This window comes from Salvelinus namaycush, unplaced genomic scaffold (assembly GCF_016432855.1).
Source record: "Salvelinus namaycush isolate Seneca unplaced genomic scaffold, SaNama_1.0 Scaffold47, whole genome shotgun sequence".
NCBI lineage: Eukaryota > Metazoa > Chordata > Actinopteri > Salmoniformes > Salmonidae > Salvelinus > Salvelinus namaycush.
The window spans coordinates 118,556-136,917 of record NW_024061164.1 but is presented as its reverse complement, the minus strand read 5'-3'; positions in this window follow the sequence as shown (position 1 = coordinate 136,917).

The window sequence follows — 18,362 nt, the reverse complement described above, 5'->3', positions numbered from 1 at the left end:
TACCCTGATAGTTGTGTTCTATCTAGTAGATATCATGATAGTTGTGATCTATCTAGTAGATACCCTGATAGGTGTGTTCTATCTAGTAGATACCCTGATAGTTGTGATCTATCTAGTAGATACCCTGATAGTTGTGTTCCATCTAGTAGATACCCTGATAGGTGTGTTCTATCTAGTAGATACCCTGATAGTTGTGTTCTATCTAGTAGATACCCTGATAGTTGTGTGCTATCTAGTAGATACCATGATAGTTGTGTTCTATCTAGTAGATACCCTGATAGGTGTGTTCTATCTAGTAGATACCCTGATAGTTGTGATCTATCTAGTAGATACCCTGATAGTTGTGTTCTATCTAGTAGAAACCCTGATAGTTGTGATCTATCTAGTAGATACCCTGATAGTTGTGATCTATCTAGTAGATACCCTGATAGTTGTGATCTATCTAGTAGATACCCTGATAGGTGTGTTCTATCTAGTAGATACCCTGATAGTTGTGTTCTATCTAGTAGATACCATGATAGTTGTGTTCTATCTAGTAGATACCCTGATAGGTGTGTTCTATCTAGTAGATACCCTGATAGTTGTGATCTATCTAGTAGATACCCTGATAATTGTGTTCCATCTAGTAGATTCCTTGATAGTTGTGATCTATCTAGTAGATACCCTGATAGTTGTGATCTATCTAGTAGATACCCTGATAGTTGTGTTCTATCTAGTAGATATCATGATAGTTGTGATCTATCTAGTAGATACCCTGATAGTTGTGATCTATCTAGTAGATACCCTGATAGTTGTGATCTATCTAGTAGATACCCTGATAGGTGTGTTCTATCTAGTAGATACCCTGATAGGTGTGTTCTATCTAGTAGATACCCTGATAGTTGTGTTCTATCTAGTAGATACCATGATAGTTGTGTTCTATCTAGTAGATACCCTGATAGGTGTGTTCTATCTAGTAGATACCCTGATAGTTGTGTTCTATCTAGTAGATACCCTGATAGTTGTGTTCTATCTAGTAGATACCCTGATAGTTGTGTTCTATCTAGTAGATACCCTGATAGTTGTGTTCTATCTAGTAGATACCATGATAGTTGTGTTCTATCTAGTAGATACCCTGATAGTTGTGTTCTATCTAAGATATACACTGATAGTTGTGTTCTATCGAGTAGATACCATGATAGTTGTGTTCTATCTAGTAGATACCCTGATAGTTGTGTTCTATCTAGTAGATACCATGATAGTTGTGTTCTATCTAGTAGATACCATGATAGTTGTGTTCTATCTAGTAGATACCATGATAGTTGTGTTCTATCTAGTAGATACACTGATAGTTCTGTTCTATCTAGTAGATACCATGATAGTTGTGTTCTATCTAGTAGATATCCTGATAGTTGTGTTCTATCTAGTAGATTCTCTGATAGTTGTGTTCTATCTAGTAGATACCGTGTTAGTTGTGTTCTATCTAGTAGATTCTCTGATAGTTGTGTTCTATCTAGTAGATACCATGATAGTTGTGTTCTATCTAGTAGATACCATGATAGTTGTGTTCTATCTAGTAGATACCCTGATAGTTGTGTTCTATCTAGTAGATACCATGATAGTTGTGTTCTATCTAGTAGATACCATGATAGTTGTGTTCTATCTAGTAGATACCCTGATAGTTGTGTTCTATCTAGTAGATACCATGATAGTTGTGTTCTATCTAGTAGATACCATGATAGTTGTGTTCTATCGAGTAGATTCTCTGATAGTTGTGTTCTATCTAGTAGATTCTCTGATAGTTGTGCTCTATCTAGTAGACACCATGCTAGTTGTGTTCTATCTAGTAGATTCTCGGATAGTTGTGTTCTATCTAGTAGATTCTCTGATAGTTGTGTTCTATCTAGTAGATACCCTGGTAGTTGTGTTCTATCTAGTAGATTCTCTGATAGTTGTGTTCTATCTAGTAGATTCTCTGATAGTTGTGTTCTATCTAGTAGATAACTTGATAGTTGTGTTCTATCTAGTAGATACCATGATAGTTGTGTTCTATCTAGTAGATTCTCTGATAGTTGTGTTCTATCTAGTAGATTCTCTGATAGTTGTGTTCTATCTAGTAGATACCATGATAGTTGTGTTCTATCTAGTAGATTCTCTGATAGTTGTGTTCTATCTAGTAGATAACTTGATAGTTGTGTTCTATCTAGTAGATACCATGATAGTTGTGTTCTATCTAGTAGATACCATGATAGTTGTGTTCTATCTAGTAGATACCCTGATAGTTGTGTTCTATCTAGTAGATACCATGATAGTTGTGTTCTATCTAGTAGATTCTCTGATAGTTGTGTTCTATCTAGTAGATTCTCTGATAGTTGTGTTCTATCTAGTAGATAACTTGATAGTTGTGTTCTATCTAGTAGATACCCTGATAGTTGTGTTCTATCTAGTAGATAACTTGATAGTTGTGTTCTATCTAGTAGATACCATGATAGTTGTGTTCTATCTAGTAGATACCATGATAGTTGTGTTCTATCTAGTAGATTCTCTGATAGTTGTGTTCTATCTAGTAGATTCTCTGATAGTTGTGTTCTATCTAGTAGATACCATGATAGTTGTGTTCTATCTAGTAGATACCCTGATAGTTGTGTTCTATCTAGTAGATACCATGATAGTTGTGTTCTATCTAGTAGATTCTCTGATAGTTGTGTTCTATCTAGTAGATTCTCTGATAGTTGTGTTCTATCTAGTAGATACCATGATAGTTGTGTTCTATCTAGTATTAGTTGTGTTCTATCTAGTAGATACCCTGATAGTTGTGTTCTATCTAGTAGATACCATGAGAGTTGTGTTCTATCTAGTAGATACCATGATAGTTGTGTTCTATCTAGTAGATTCTCTGATAGTTGTGTTCTATCTAGTAGATACCATGATAGTTGTGTTCTATCTAGTAGATTCTCTGATAGTTGTGTTCTATCTAGTAGATACTCTGATAGTTGTGTTCTATCTAGTAGATACCATGATAGTTGTGTTCTATCTAGTAGATACCATGATAGTTGTGTTCTATCTAGTAGATACCATGATAGTTGTGTTCTATCTAGTAGATTCTCTGATAGTTGTGTTCTATCTAGTAGATACCATGATAGGTGTGTTCTATCTAGTAGATTCTCTGATAGTTGTGTTCTATCTAGTAGATACCATGATAGGTGTGTTCTATCTAGTAGATTCTCTGATAGTTGTGTTCTATCTAGTAGATTCTCTGATAGTTGTGTTCTATCTAGTAGATACCCTGATAGTTGTGTTCTATCTAGTAGATACCATGATAGTTGTGTTCTATCTAGTAGATACCATGATAGTTGTGTTCTATCTAGTAGATACCATGATAGTTGTGTTATATCTAGTAGATTCTCTGATAGTTGTGTTCTATCTAGTAGATTCTCTGATAGTTGTGTTCTATCTAGTAGATACTCTGATAGTTGTGTTCTATCTAGTAGATACCATGATAGTTGTGTTCTATCTAGTAGATACCATGATAGTTGTGTTCTATCTAGTAGATTCTCTGATAGTTGTGTTCTATCTAGTAGATACTCTGATAGTTGTGTTCTATCTAGTAGATACCCTGATAGTTGTGTTCTATCTAGTAGATACCATGATAGTTGTGTTCTATCTAGTAGATACCATGATAGTTGTGTTCTATCTAGTAGATACCATGATAGTTGTGTTCTATCGAGTAGATACCATGATAGTTGTGTTCTATCTAGTAGATTCTCTGATAGTTGTGTTCTATCTAGTAGATACCATGATAGTTGTGTTCTATCTAGTAGATTCTCTGATAGTTGTGTTCTATCTAGTAGATTCTCTGATAGTTGTGTTCTATCTAGTAGATACCATGATAGTTGTGTTCTATCTAGTAGATACCATGATAGTTGTGTTCTATCTAGTAGATACCCTGATAGTTGTGTTGTATCTAGTAGATACCATGATAGTTGTGTTCTATCTAGTAGATACCATGATAGTTGTGTTCTATCTAGTAGATTCTCTGATAGGTGTGTTCTATCTAGTAGATACCATGATAGTTGTGTTCTATCTAGTAGATACCATGATAGTTGTGTTCTATCTAGTAGATTCTCTGATAGTTGTGTTCTATCTAGTAGATACCATGATAGTTGTGTTCTATCTAGTAGATACCATGATAGTTGTGTTCTATCTAGTAGATTCTCTGATAGTTGTGTTCTATCTAGTAGATACCATGATAGTTGTGTTCTATCTAGTAGATACCCTGATAGTTGTGTTCTATCTAGTAGATTCTCTGATAGTTGTGTTCTATCTAGTAGATACCATGATAGTTGTGTTCTATCTAGTAGATACCATGATAGTTGTGTTCTATCTAGTAGATTCTCTGATAGTTGTGTTCTATCTAGTAGATACCCAGATAGTTGTGTTCTATCTATTAGATACTCTGATAGTTGTGTTCTATCTAGTAGATTCTCTGATAGTTGTGTTCTATCTAGTAGATACCATGATAGTTGTGTTCTATCTAGTAGATTCTCTGATAGTTGTGTTCTATCTAGTAGATACCCTGATAGTTGTGTTCTATCTAGTAGATTCTCTGATAGTTGTGTTCTATCTAGTAGATTCTCTGATAGTTGTGTTCTATCTAGTAGATTCTCTGATAGTTGTGTTCTATCTAGTAGATTCTCTGATAGTTGTGTTCTATCTAGTAGATACCATGATAGTTGTGTTCTATCTAGTAGATTCTCTGATAGTTGTGTTCTATCTAGTAGATACCATGATAGTTGTGTTCTATCTAGTAGATTCTCTGATAGTTGTGTTCTATCTAGTAGATTCTCTGATAGTTGTGTTCTATCTAGTAGATACCATGATAGTTGTGTTCTATCTAGTAGATACCATGATAGTTGTGTTCTATCTAGTAGATACCATGATAGTTGTGTTCTATCTAGTAGATACCATGATAGTTGTGTTCTATCTAGTAGATTCTCTGATAGTTGTGTTCTATCTAGTAGATTCTCTGATAGTTGTGTTCTATCTAGTAGATTCTCTGATAGTTGTGTTCTATCTAGTAGATACCCTGATAGTTGTGTTCTATCTAGATACCATGATAGTTGTGTTCTATCTAGTAGATACCATGATAGTTGTGTTCTATCTAGTAGATACCCTGATAGTTGTGTTCTATCTAGTAGATACCCTGAAAGTTGTGATCTATCTAGTAGATACCCTGATAGTTGTGTTCTATCTAGTAGATACCATGATAGTTGTGTTCTATCTAGTAGATACCATGATAGTTGTGTTCTATCTAGTAGATACCATGATAGTTGTGTTCTATCTAGTAGATACCATGATAGTTGTGTTCTATCTAGTAGATACCATGATAGTTGTGTTCTATCTAGTAGATACCATGATAGTTGTGTTCTATCGAGTAGATACCATGATAGTTGTGTTCTATCGAGTAGATACCATGATAGTTGTGTTCTATCTAGTAGATACCATGATAGTTGTGTTCTATCTAGTAGATACCATGATAGTTGTGTTCTATCTAGTAGATACCATGATAGTTGTGTTCTATCGAGTAGATACCATGATAGTTGTGTTCTATCTAGTAGATACCATGATAGTTGTGTTCTATCTAGTAGATACCATGACAGTTGTGTTCTATCTAGTAGATTCTCTGATAGTTGTGTTCTATCTAGTAGATTCTCTGATAGTTGTGTTCTATCTAGTAGATTCTCTGATAGTTGTGTTCTATCTAGTAGATACCCTGATAGTTGTGTTCTATTTAGATACCCTGATAGGTGTGTTCTATCTAGTAGATACCCTGATAGTTGTGATCTATCTAGTAGATACCCTGATAGTTGTGTTCTATCTAGTAGATACCCTGATAGGTGTGTTCTATCTAGTAGATACCCTGATAGTTGTGATCTATCTAGTAGATACCCTGATAGTTGTGTTCCATCTAGTAGATACCCTGATAGTTGTGTTCTATCTAGTAGATACCATGATAGTTGTGTTCTATCTAGTAGATTCTCTGATAGTTGTGTTCCATATCTAGTAGATTCTCTGATAGTTGTGTTCTATCTAGTAGATACCCTGATAGTTGTGTTCTATTTAGATACCATGATAGTTGTGTTCTATCTAGTAGATACCATGATAGTTGTGTTCTATCTAGTAGATACCCTGATAGTTGTGTTCTATCTAGTAGATACCCCGATAGTTGTGATCTATCTAGTAGATACCCTGATAATTGTGTTCTATCTAGTAGATACCATGATAGTTGTGTTCTATCTAGTAGATACCATGATAGTTGTGTTCTATCTAGTAGATACCATGATAGTTGTGTTCTATCTAGTAGATACCATGATAGTTGTGTTCTATCTAGTAGATACCATGATAGTTGTGTTCTATCTAGTAGATACCATGATAGTTGTGTTCTACAGAGTATATTCCATGATAGTTGTGTTATATCTAGTAGATACCATGATAGTTGTGTTCTATCTAGTAGATACCATGATAGTTGTGTTCTATCTAGTAGATACCATGATAGTTGTGTTCTATCTAGTAGATACCATGATAGTTGTGTTCTATCGAGTAGATACCATGATAGTTGTGTTCTATCTAGTAGATACCATGATAGTTGTGTTCTATCTAGTAGATACCATGATAGTTGTGTTCTATCTAGTAGATTCTCTGATAGTTGTGTTCTATCTAGTAGATTCTCTGATAGTTGTGTTCTATCTAGTAGATTCTCTGATAGTTGTGTTCTATCTAGTAGATACCCTAATAGATACTCTGATAGTTGTGTTCTATCTAGTAGATACCCTGATAGTTGTGTTCTATCTAGTAGATTCTCTGATAGTTGTGTTCTATCTAGTAGATACCCTGATAGTTGTGTTCTATCTAGTAGATACCCTGATAGTTGTGATCTATCTAGTAGATACCCTGATAGTTGTGTTCCATCTAGTAGATACCCTGATAGTTGTGTTCTATCTAGTAGATACCATGATAGTTGTGTTCTATCTAAGATATACACTGATAGTTGTGTTCTATATAGGAGATACCGTGATATGTTTGTCAAAAGAGAGATCAGGGTCCAGAGTAAAGCCAAGGTCCTTCAGAGTTCTATTTGATTCGACTGTACAACCATCAATATGAATTGTCAGATCCAACAGAAGATCTCTTTGTTTCTTGGGATGTAGAACTAGCGTCTCTGTTTTGTCCAAGTTTAAAAGTAACACATTTGCCGCCATCCACTTCCTTATGTCTGAAACACAGGCTTCTAGCGAGGGCAATTTTGGGGTTTCACCATGTTTCATCGAAATGTACAGCTGTGTATCGTCCGCATAGCAGTGAAAGTTAACATTATGTTTCCGAAAGACATCACCAAGAGGTAAAATATATAGTGAAAACAATAGTGGTCCTAAAACAGAACCTTGAGGAACACCGAAATGTACAGTTGAATTGTCAGAGGACAAACCATCCATAGAGACAAACTGATATCTTTCCGACAGATAATATCTAAACTAGGCCAGAACTTGTCCGTGTAGACCAATTTGGGTTTCCAATCTCTCCAAAATAATGTGGTGGTTGATGGTATCAAAAGAAGCACTAAGGTCTAGGAGCACGAGGACAGATGCAGAGCCTCGGTCTGACGCCATTAAAAGGTAATTTACCACCTTCACGAGTGCAGTCTCAGTGCTATGATGGGGTCTAAAACCCCATATTAAAAAACTATATTTTCTAGGTCAAGGTTTGGCTTTTTCAAGAGAGGCTTTATTACTGCCACTTTTAGTGAGTTTGGTACACATACGGTGGATAGAGAGCCGTTTATTATGTTCAACATAGGAAGCAGCTCTTTCAGTAGTTTAGTTGGAATAGGGTCCAGTATGCAGCTGGAAGGCTTAGAGGCCATGACTATTCTCATCAATGTGTCAAGAGATATAGTATTAAAAAACTTGAGTGTCTACCTTGATTCTAGGTCCTGGCAGTGTTGTGTAGACTCAGGACAACTGAGCTTTGGAGAAATACGCAGATTTAGAGAGGAGTCTATAATTTGCTTTCTAATGATCATGATCTTTTCGTCAAAGAAGTTCATGAATTGATCACTGCTGAAGTGAAAGCCATCCTCCCTTGAGGAATGCTGATTTTTAGTTAGCTTTGCAACAGTATCAAAAATACATTTTAGATTGTTCTTATTCTCCTCAATTAAGTTGCAAAAATAGGATGATCGAGCAAATGATCGATACTGCACGGCACTGTCTTACCAAGCTAGTTGAAAGACTTCCAGTTTGGTGTAACGCCATTTCCGTTAAAATTTTCTGGAAGCTTGCTTCAGGGCTCGGGTATTTTCTGTATACCAGGGAGCTAGTTTCTTATGACGAGTGTTTTTTGTTTTTAGCTGTGCGACTGCATCTAGGGTATTACGCAAGGTTAAATTTAGTTCCTCAGTTAGGTGGTTAACCGATTTTTGTACTCTGACGTCCTTGGGTAGGTGGAGGGAGTCTGGAAGGACATCTAGGAATCTTTGGGTTGTCCGAGAATTTATAGCACGGATTTTGATGATCCTTGGTTGGGGTCTGAGCAGATTATTTGTCGCGATTGCAAACATAATAAAATGGTGGTCCGATAGACCAGGATTATGAGGAAAAACATTAAGATCCACAATATTTATTACACGGGACAAAACTAGGTCCAGAGTATGACTGTGGCAGTGAGTAGGTCCAGAGACATGTTGGACAAAACCCACTGAGTCGATGATGGCTCCAAAAGCCTGTTGGAGTGGGTCTGTGAACTTTACCATGAGAATATTAAAGTCACCAAAATGTTTTATATTATCTGTCATGACTACTAGGTCCGATAGGAATTCAGGGAACTCAGTGAGGAACCCTGTATATGGCCCAGGAGGCCTGTAAACAGTAGCTATAAAAAGTGATTGAGTAGGCTGCATATATTACATGACTAGAATCTCAAAAGACGAAAACACAGTCATACATTTTTTTGTAAATTGAAATTTGCTATCGTGAATGTTATCAACACCTCCGCCTTTGCAGGATGCGCGGGGGATACGGTCACTAATGTAACCAGGAGGAGAGGCCTCATTTAACACAGTAAATTCATCAGGCTTATGCCATGTTGCAGTCAGGCCAATCACATCAAGATTATGATCAGTGATTATTTCATTGACTATAACTGCCTTGGAAGTGAGGGATCTAACATTAAGTAGCCCTATTTTGAGATGTGAGATATCACAATCTCTTTCAATAATGACAGGAATTGAGGTCTTTATTCCAGTGAGATTGCTAAGGCGAACACCGCCATGTTTAGTTTTGCCCAACCTAGATCGAGGCACAGACACGGTCTCAATGGGGATAGCTGAGCTGACTACACTGACTGTGCTAGTGGCAGACTCCACTAAGCTGGCAGGCTGGCTAACAGCCTGCTGCCTGGCCAGCATCCTATCTCATTGTGGAGCTAGAGGAGTTAGAGCCCTGTCTATATTCGTAGATAAGATGAGAGCACCACTCCAGGTAGGATGGAGTCCATCACTCATCAGCAGGCCAGGCTTGGTCCTGTTTGTGGGTGAGTCCCAGAAAGTGGGCCAATTATCTACAAATTCAATCTTTTGGAAGGGGCAGAAAATTGTTTTCAACCAGCGATTGAGTTGTTATAGCTACAGCAGAGCCTTTCCGTTCACCTTCACACTCCTGGGCCAGACTACACTCAATCATATGACCCACTGAAGAGATGAGTCCTCAGTAAAGACTTAAAAGTTGAGACCGAGTCTGCGTCTCTCACATGGGTAGGCAGACCATTCCATAAAAATGGAGCTCTATAGGAGAAAGCCCTGCCTCCAGCTGTTTGCTTAGAAATTCTAGGGACAATTAGGAGGCCTCTTGTGACCGTAGCGTACGTGTAGGTATGTACGGCAGGACCAAATCGGAAAGATAGGTAGGAGCAAGCCCATGTAATGCTTTGTAGGTCAGCAGTAAAACCATGAAATCAGCCCTTGCCTTAACAGGGAGCCAGTGTAGGGAGGCTAGCACTGGAGTAATATGATCAATTTTTTTGGTTCTAGTCAGGATTCTAGCAGCCGTATTTAGCACTAACTGAAGTTTATTTAGTGCTTTATCCGGGTAGCCGGAAAGTAGAGCATTGCTGTCTAACCTAGAAGTAACAAAAGCATGGATAAATATTTCTGCATCATTGTTGGACAGAAAGTTTCAGATTTTTGCAATGTTACGTAGATGGAAAAAAGCTGTCCTTGAAACAGTCTTAATATGTTCGTCAAAAGAGAGATCAGGGTCCAGAGTAACGCCGAGGTCCTTCACAGTTTTATTTGAGACGACTGTACAACCATCAAGATTAATTGTCAGATTCAACAGAAGATCTCTTTGTTTCTTGGGACCTAGAACAAGCAACTCTGTTTTGTCCGAGTTTAAAAGTAGAAAGTTTGCAGCCATCTACTTCCTTATGTCTGAAACACAGGCTTCTAGCGAGGGCAATTTTAGGGCTTCACCGTGTTTCATTGAAATGTACAGCTTTGGAACTGGGAAACAGATACCGTGTATTGGAAGAGTTGAAGATTTCTGCCACTGGCCCCAAAGGAACAAACAACTTTGCCCGGAAGCAAGTGGACCCCCCGCCATCTAAACAATTTACAACGAAACAGCTCTATGACTACAAACAACTTTCTAGGAGGAAGATAACTCAAGAGAGACGCAACTTTAAAAAATGTTTACCAAGCAGTAGTCCCACTGTCCTTATCGTGGGCTCATCTATGATCCAAAATGTTTCTATTAGGAAAGCACAGACCATCTGTTACCCGGGTGCCCGGATCCAGGACATTGACTGTATGATCCCGCTACTCATTAGTGAACACCCGACTGCTATCACTGTCCATGTAGGGTCAAATGATATTAAACTACAGGAATCTGAGCAACTTAAAAATGACTTTAAATCACTGATTCATACTGTACTTAAATCAGGTAAACAATGCATTATTTCAGATCCATTCCCGTCTCCACGCTCTACGGATAATAATTTCAGTTGTATACGCCAGCTACACATCTGGCTTAAAGGTTATTTGTTGTTCAATAAGCATAGAATATGTGGACAATTTTACAGCTTTTCTACATCGATCAAATGTATTTCTCCGGGATGGATTACATCTGAATAGGTATGGTACAAGTATTCTCTCCTCAAACCTGGCTCTCACTATAGCCTCATACAGGGCATATGAGAATTGACAATATATAGCCATGGGGGTTGATACTCGGAATTGGTCGATTCCCCATCAGACTATACAATACAAGAAGTAATCTCGTCTCCATCCAACTCAGGCCTGTCAGCAGCTACACGAGGAAGCGTCACTCATCTAATATTACCTTGAATGCTCCATCTGATATGAGCTCTCGAAATAGTGGCCTAGGAATTATTCATTTGAATGCTAGAAGCTTGATCCAAAAGCTAGATTTGATTGAAATACTGGTCTCAAAATCACATGCTGACATAATGATTATATCTGAATCCTGGCTCTGTGTCTCTGTTCCAGACTCAGATGTTCTGTTAGCTGGGTACAATATCTACAGAGCAGACAGAGTGGGTAGAGGTAGACTCAGATGTTCTGTTAGCTGGGTATAATGTCTACAGAGCAGACAGAGTGGGTAGAGGTAGACTCAGATGTTCTGTTAGCTGGGTATAATGTCTACAGAGCAGACAGAGTGGGTAGAGGTAGACTCAGATGTTCTGTTAGCTGGGTATAATGTCTACAGAGCAGACAGAGTGGGTAGAGGTAGACTCAGATGTTCTGTTAGCTGGGTATAATGTCTACAGAGCAGACAGAGTGGGTAGAGGTAGACTCAGATGTTCTGTTAGCTGGGTATAATGTCTACAGAGCAGACAGAGTGGGTAGAGGTAGACTCAGATGTTCTGTTAGCTGGGTATAATGTCTACAGAGCAGACAGAGTGGCTAGAGGTGGAGGTATTGCCATATATGTTAAATGCAACCTAGATGTCACTGTGTCCATTTCAACGTCTGTTCCCGAAACAGTATGAATGCTTAGTTCTAATTGTGGTCCTTGTTCATAATGCACTATTAACGCCAGCGGGAGTTTATCGCCAACCCTCAGCTCCGGTATCTGCTCTAAGCAAATTGTTTGAGTTAATGTCTAATTATGTAAACTCTGAATTATTGATTATCGGAGATCTCAATCTGGACTGGCTGATGCCAGCATCGTTTAAATTAAAAGCTATTTGTAAAGAACTAAATCTTACTCAACTAATAACTATACCTACCTGTCCTAATCCAAAAGACCCCCAAAAATCTACATTAATATACCTTATCTTAAATACACCTCACAAATATATCGCTAGTGGGTTATTTGCTAATGACATCAGTAACCACTGCCCTATTGCATGAATCAGAGATACTAGGCTAAAAACCCTGACCCCCGTATAATTCTAAAGAGAAACTATAAACACTTATCAGAGCCGTTATCCGTGACCTTTATTATTCAGAGCTTTTATCCGTAAACTGCATAATGGACCCAGTTTTAGCATTCTCTTTCTTTTCATCAATTTTAACCTTCATGAATGATAAACACGCCCCGTTAAAGCGACTTAGGGTAAAAAAATCTAACTAATCCTTGGTTCTCCTGTGATTTGAAAATCCTTTTTCTGCAAAAGAATCAAGCATGGGCCTTGGCGAGGGAAAATGATGTAACAGCTAATTGGCTGCTTTTTAGGCAATTGAAAAATAAATGGACCGGAGGAATAAAAAAGGCCAAATCTAGGTATTTTCTTGATGCTATGACAGAGTCTGCTGGTGATCCTGCTAAATTCTGGAAAACTGTCAACTCACTTAAACGAGGAAACTCCTTGACTTCCCTGCCGAAGCAAATTACATCGTAATCTGGGATCATCACTGACCGAACTGAAATTTGTGATGTTTTTAATAAGCATTTTATTTCTGCTGGTTTTCTTTTTGAAAGAAAAAAGTGCCAACATGATCCTGACCGGTCTATTGTTTCAGCCCCTCGGCCTTCAGCTGATGTGGAAAACAGTAAGCCGGTTTTTAATTTTCAAAAAGTCACAGAAGATGAGGTCTTATTTGCACTATCTGCTATAGATTCTAAGAAATCATTAGGCGCTGACAATCTGGATCCATATTTACTCAAGTGTGCGGCACCTATTATTGCTGGTGTGGTGACGCATATCTTTAATCAAACATTTGTCATAGGAAAGATTTCTAAATCCTGGAAAACAGCTTTTGTTTTACCAGTCCTCAAGGGAGGTGATGGTAGTGAATTGGATAATTATCGGCCCATCTCTAAGCTCTCCTGTTTGGCTAAAATTCTAGAGTCATTCGTGAATAGGCAACTACAATCTTTTTTAACTGTTTACAATACTCTTTCTAGTAATCAATCTGGCTTCAGACCTAAACACAGTACTATTACGGCCACTGTACGTGTTGTAAATTATATTACTAATGCTCTAGATAATAGAAAGTACTGTGCCGCCTTGTTCATAGATTTATATAAAGCTTTTGACACTGTAGACCATGAAATACTTTTGGGTAAGCTGTTAGAGTCAGGCTGTTAGAGTCGACGTCATCCAGTCGGAGCCATTGGAGTTGGTTAAAGGGGTCCCACAAGGTTCTATACTTGGTCCATTACTGTTCACTCTCTACATAAACAATATCGGTGATGAGATAAGAAAGTGTCAAATTAATTTATATGCTGATGACACTGTCATGTACTCTATCGCTTCAACGGATGACCAAGCATTATCACTATTGGAGACAGATTTTAAGATATTACAAGGTACTTTTATACAGCTGAAATTTGTTTTAAATGCAAAGAAAACACATTTTATGATTTTTAATAGGTTCAAAAGGTTGGTTGAAAATACACTTTCACTTACGAGCTTAGCTGGTTGTCTAAATAATCAGGTCTCTGCATATAAATACTTAGGGATATGGTTGGATGATAAACTGTCTTTTAAAATGCATATGGACGAACTTTGTAAACGGCTAAAAATCAAGCTAGGCTTCCTCTATAGAAACAGGACGTGTTTGTCCTCTACAAATAGAAGACAAATTGTGCAAGCTACTTTTATGCCTGTTATAGATTATGGGGATATTATTTACATGCTACGGCATCAACACTTAAATCACTGGATGCTACTTATCATTGTGCACTTAGGTTTATAACGGGTGCTAGCTACGGAACTCACCACTGTGTTTTATCTCAAAATGTGGGTTGGACTTCACTGTCCGTGAGACGAGAACAACATGCTCTCGTGTTTGTCACTTCTGAATAAACTACCTTCTTATTTATCATCACTCATCAATATTAGAATTATAATTCCTAAAACCAGGTCTCAAGCATGGATTACACTTGAGGCCCCTGCAATTTCCACAGAGTTGGGTATGGCTGCCTTTTCCTGTTACGCTCCTTGCCTATGGAATAGCCTGCAGACTAAACTTAAACTTGAGACTCTTGTCCCCCTGTTGCCCATTTTAAACATTTATTGGAGCATTTTTATTTGTGTATTGCTTGTAACTGTTTCGGGTAAAACAAGTTATTGTGCTGTTAGGGGAATAACCTATGTGTAAATATAATCTGTTGCTGTATTTTTTTGTGTTATCTGTGATAGTTTTGTTTGTCTTGTGTAGTTTCTTAACCGTTGTACCTAAACTGTATGTGTAAACATGTATACGCAGGGCCCAGGTGTCAAAGAGACCTTGGTCTCAGTCTGTGTTCCTTGTTGAAATAAAGGTAGAATAATAATAATATTAAAATAGTTGTGCTACCTGTCCCAGACCTGCTGTTTTCAACTCTCTAGAGACAGCAGGAGCGGTAGAGATACTCTTAATGATCGGCTATGGAACCCTGACCTGTTCACCTGACCTGCTACCTGTCCCAGACCTGCTACCTGTCCCAGACCTGCTACCTGTCCCAGACCTGCTGTTTTCAACTCTCTAGAGACAGCAGGAGCGGTAGAGATACTCTTAATGATCGGCTATGGAACCCTGACCTGTTCACCTGACCTGCTACCTGTCCCAGACCTGCTACCTGTCCCAGACCTGCTGTTTTCAACTCTCTAGAGACAGCAGGAGCGGTAGAGATACTCTTAATGATCGGCTATGGAACCCTGACCTGTTCACCTGACCTGCTACCTGTCCCAGACCTGCTGTTTTCAACTCTCTAGAGACAGCAGGAGCGGTAGAGATACTCTTAATGATCGGCTATCAAAAGCCAACTGACATTTACTCCTGAGGTGCTGACTTGCTGCACCCTCGACAACTACTGTGATTATTATTATTTGACCATGCTGGTCATTTATGAACATTTGAACATCTTGGCCATGTTCTGTTATAATCTCCACCCGGCACAGCCAGAAGAGGACTGGCCACCCCTCATAGCCTGGTTCCTCTCTAGGTTTCTTCCTAGGTTTTGGCCTTTCTAGGGAGTTTTTCCTAGCCAGCGTGCTTCAACACCTGCATTGCTTGCTGTTTGGGGTTTTAGGTTGGGTTTCTGTACAGCACTTTGAGATATCAGCTGATGTAAGAAGGGCTATATAAATACATTTGACCAACAGATGCATATTTGTATTCCGAGTTATGTGAAATCCATAGATTAGGGCCTAATGAATTTATTTCAATTGACTGATTTCCTTATGAACTGTAACTCAGTAAAATCTTTGAAATTGTTGCATGTTGTATATATTTTTTTCAGTGTTGATATTAATATAGTTTTGTTGTTGTAGGAGCAGCGACAGGGGAAAAGGAGTAGTTTCTCTCCATGGAAGCAGGTGGTGGTATTGGAAGCCAGGGAGAGGGTCCACACGCTGGGCAACATGACCCCAACAGATACCTACCAGATACGCATCACAGCTGTCAATCACAGAACCCTCGGACACCCCTCCCCCCCAGAAACACCAGGTGAGTGAGATATATTATTACTACTATTATTGTTACTACAATCATATTACTTTATGCTATTATATTAAAGAGGGGGGAAAGGATACAGAGGAGAAGAGAGACAAAGAGGGGGAGAGGGACAATGAGAGGTCAAGACAGAGAGAGAGAGAGTCTAGAATGAATGCCTAGAATGAAAATAACATTACAATAATCTGTAGCTACTATTTAACTTTATAAAGACTGACTGCTAAGTTAAAAGGCTACCAAGCTTGATAGGAAAGAACAGACACGGATGCAACATTAATTAGCACTGAAGTGTGAAATGAGAGGTGTGAAGCCCGAGCCCAATAATAGCAGCAGAGTTCCTCCCCCCAAAAAATGCCTTGGCCTCTTTGTCCCCCTGCTCCATGGCTTGCCCCTGTGCAGTACAGTACAGTACCCATTGGATATTAAAAATTACAAGAAGGAAAAGAGTACAAAGAGAAGCTCCTGGACAATCCAGAGACACTTTTTGCTGACTGCTACAAAAATGGGAACGTAAGTAAACTAATCTTCCACACAGACCATCCCTGGGCATGGCACACAGCTATAAGAGCACACTATCCCTCTTTCAAGAGAGGGTATTAGCGGAAGGTGGAAAATCAGAATATTGTAACACGAGGACCCTGAGACACCCTCTGAGCTTATCCACACACTCCAGACAGAACAGACCCACAAAAAAGACCAACACAACACCCCCCCCCCCCCCCCCCCCCCCCCACACACACACACACACACAGTACCCAGAGGGCTGAAGGTGGAGATAGATGACTGTCTGAGAGAGCTGGCTGGTGAGAGAACTTCACGAAGAGAGAGGAACACACAGCACAGCTAACAGAGGAACACACAGCCCAGCTAACAGAGGAACACACAGCCCAGCTAACAGAGGAACACACAGCCCAGCTAACAGAGGAACACACAGCCCAGCTAACAGAGGAACACACAGCCCAGCTAACAGAGGAACACACAGCCCAGCTAACAGAGGAACACACAGCCCAGCTAACAGAACTACAGCTCTTCAATCAAAGACTCAATCATGGACACTTACTGACGGTTGTGGCTGCTTCGTGGGATGTTTTGTTGTCTCTACCTTCTTGCCTTTTGTGCTGTTGTCTGTGCCCAATAATGTTTGTACCATGTTTTGTGTTGTTACAATGTTGTGCTGCTGCCATGTTGCTACCATGTTGTTGTCATGTTGTGTTGCTACCATGCATTGTTGTCATGTGTTGCTGCCATGCTATGGTGTTGTCTTTAGGTCTCTATGTAGTGTTGTGGTGTCTCTCTTGTCGTGATGTGTGTTTGTCCTATATTTGAATTTTATTTTTTATTTTTAATCCCCCGTCCCCCGCAGGAGGCCTTTTACCTTTTGGTAGGCCACCATTGTAAATAAGAATTTGTTCTTAACTGACTTGCCTAGTAAAATAAAGGTTGAATAAAACATAAAAATGAAATACAGGAAGAGGTGAGATATGAGGTGTGATTATGAACCACTCATGAGAGAGCTAGCCATCCCCCCCAGAGATGACAACAGAACAGCCTTAATACCACAACAGGACAGACAAGGCAGGACGCACCCCCCCCCTACAACACACCCACACCTACTGAGGACACACAAAAGCCAAAGATTGTGCTTTTGAGAGGAAACTTTTTCCAAAACACCAAGCGGCTAAACTCTGTTTTCCGAACACCCGGTGTGCCCTGGAGTTACTCTCTAGCAGGCCCACCTCCACTAGGCAGCAGTCCCCACCTTTGCCAGGACCTTGAAGGACACCGCAGGCCCAGCACCCCCCCGTAGAGCTCCGACTGTGTCGAGGATCTGGGGAAGGGTACCAAACAATGTCTTAAATGGAGGAAGTTTGGAACCACCAAGACTCTTCCTAGAGCTGGCCGCCCGGCCAAACTGAGCAATCGGGGGAGAAAGGCCTTCATCAGCGAAGTGACCAAGAACCCGATGGTCACTCTGACAGAGCTCTAGAGTTCCTCTGTGAAGATGGGAGAACCTTCCAGAAGGACAACCATCTCTGCAGCACTCCACCAATCAGGCCTTTATGGTAGAGTGGCCAGACGGAAGCCACTCTTCAGTAAAAAGCACATGACAGCCCGCTTGGAGTTTGCCAAAAGGCACATAAAGGACTCTCAGACCATGAGAAACAAGATTCTCTGGTCTGATGAAACCAAGCTTCACGTCTGGAGGAAACCTGGTACCATCCCTACGGTGAAGTTTTGTGGTGGCAGCATCATGCTGTGGGGCTGTTTATCAGCATTCCATTTATTAAAGACGGCTACGAATTATATAGATGAGAACTCTCTTGGTAGATAGTGTGGTCGACAGCTTATCATAAGGTACTCTACCTCAGGCGAGCAATACCTCGAGACTTCATTAATATTAGACATCGCGCACCAGCTGTTATTG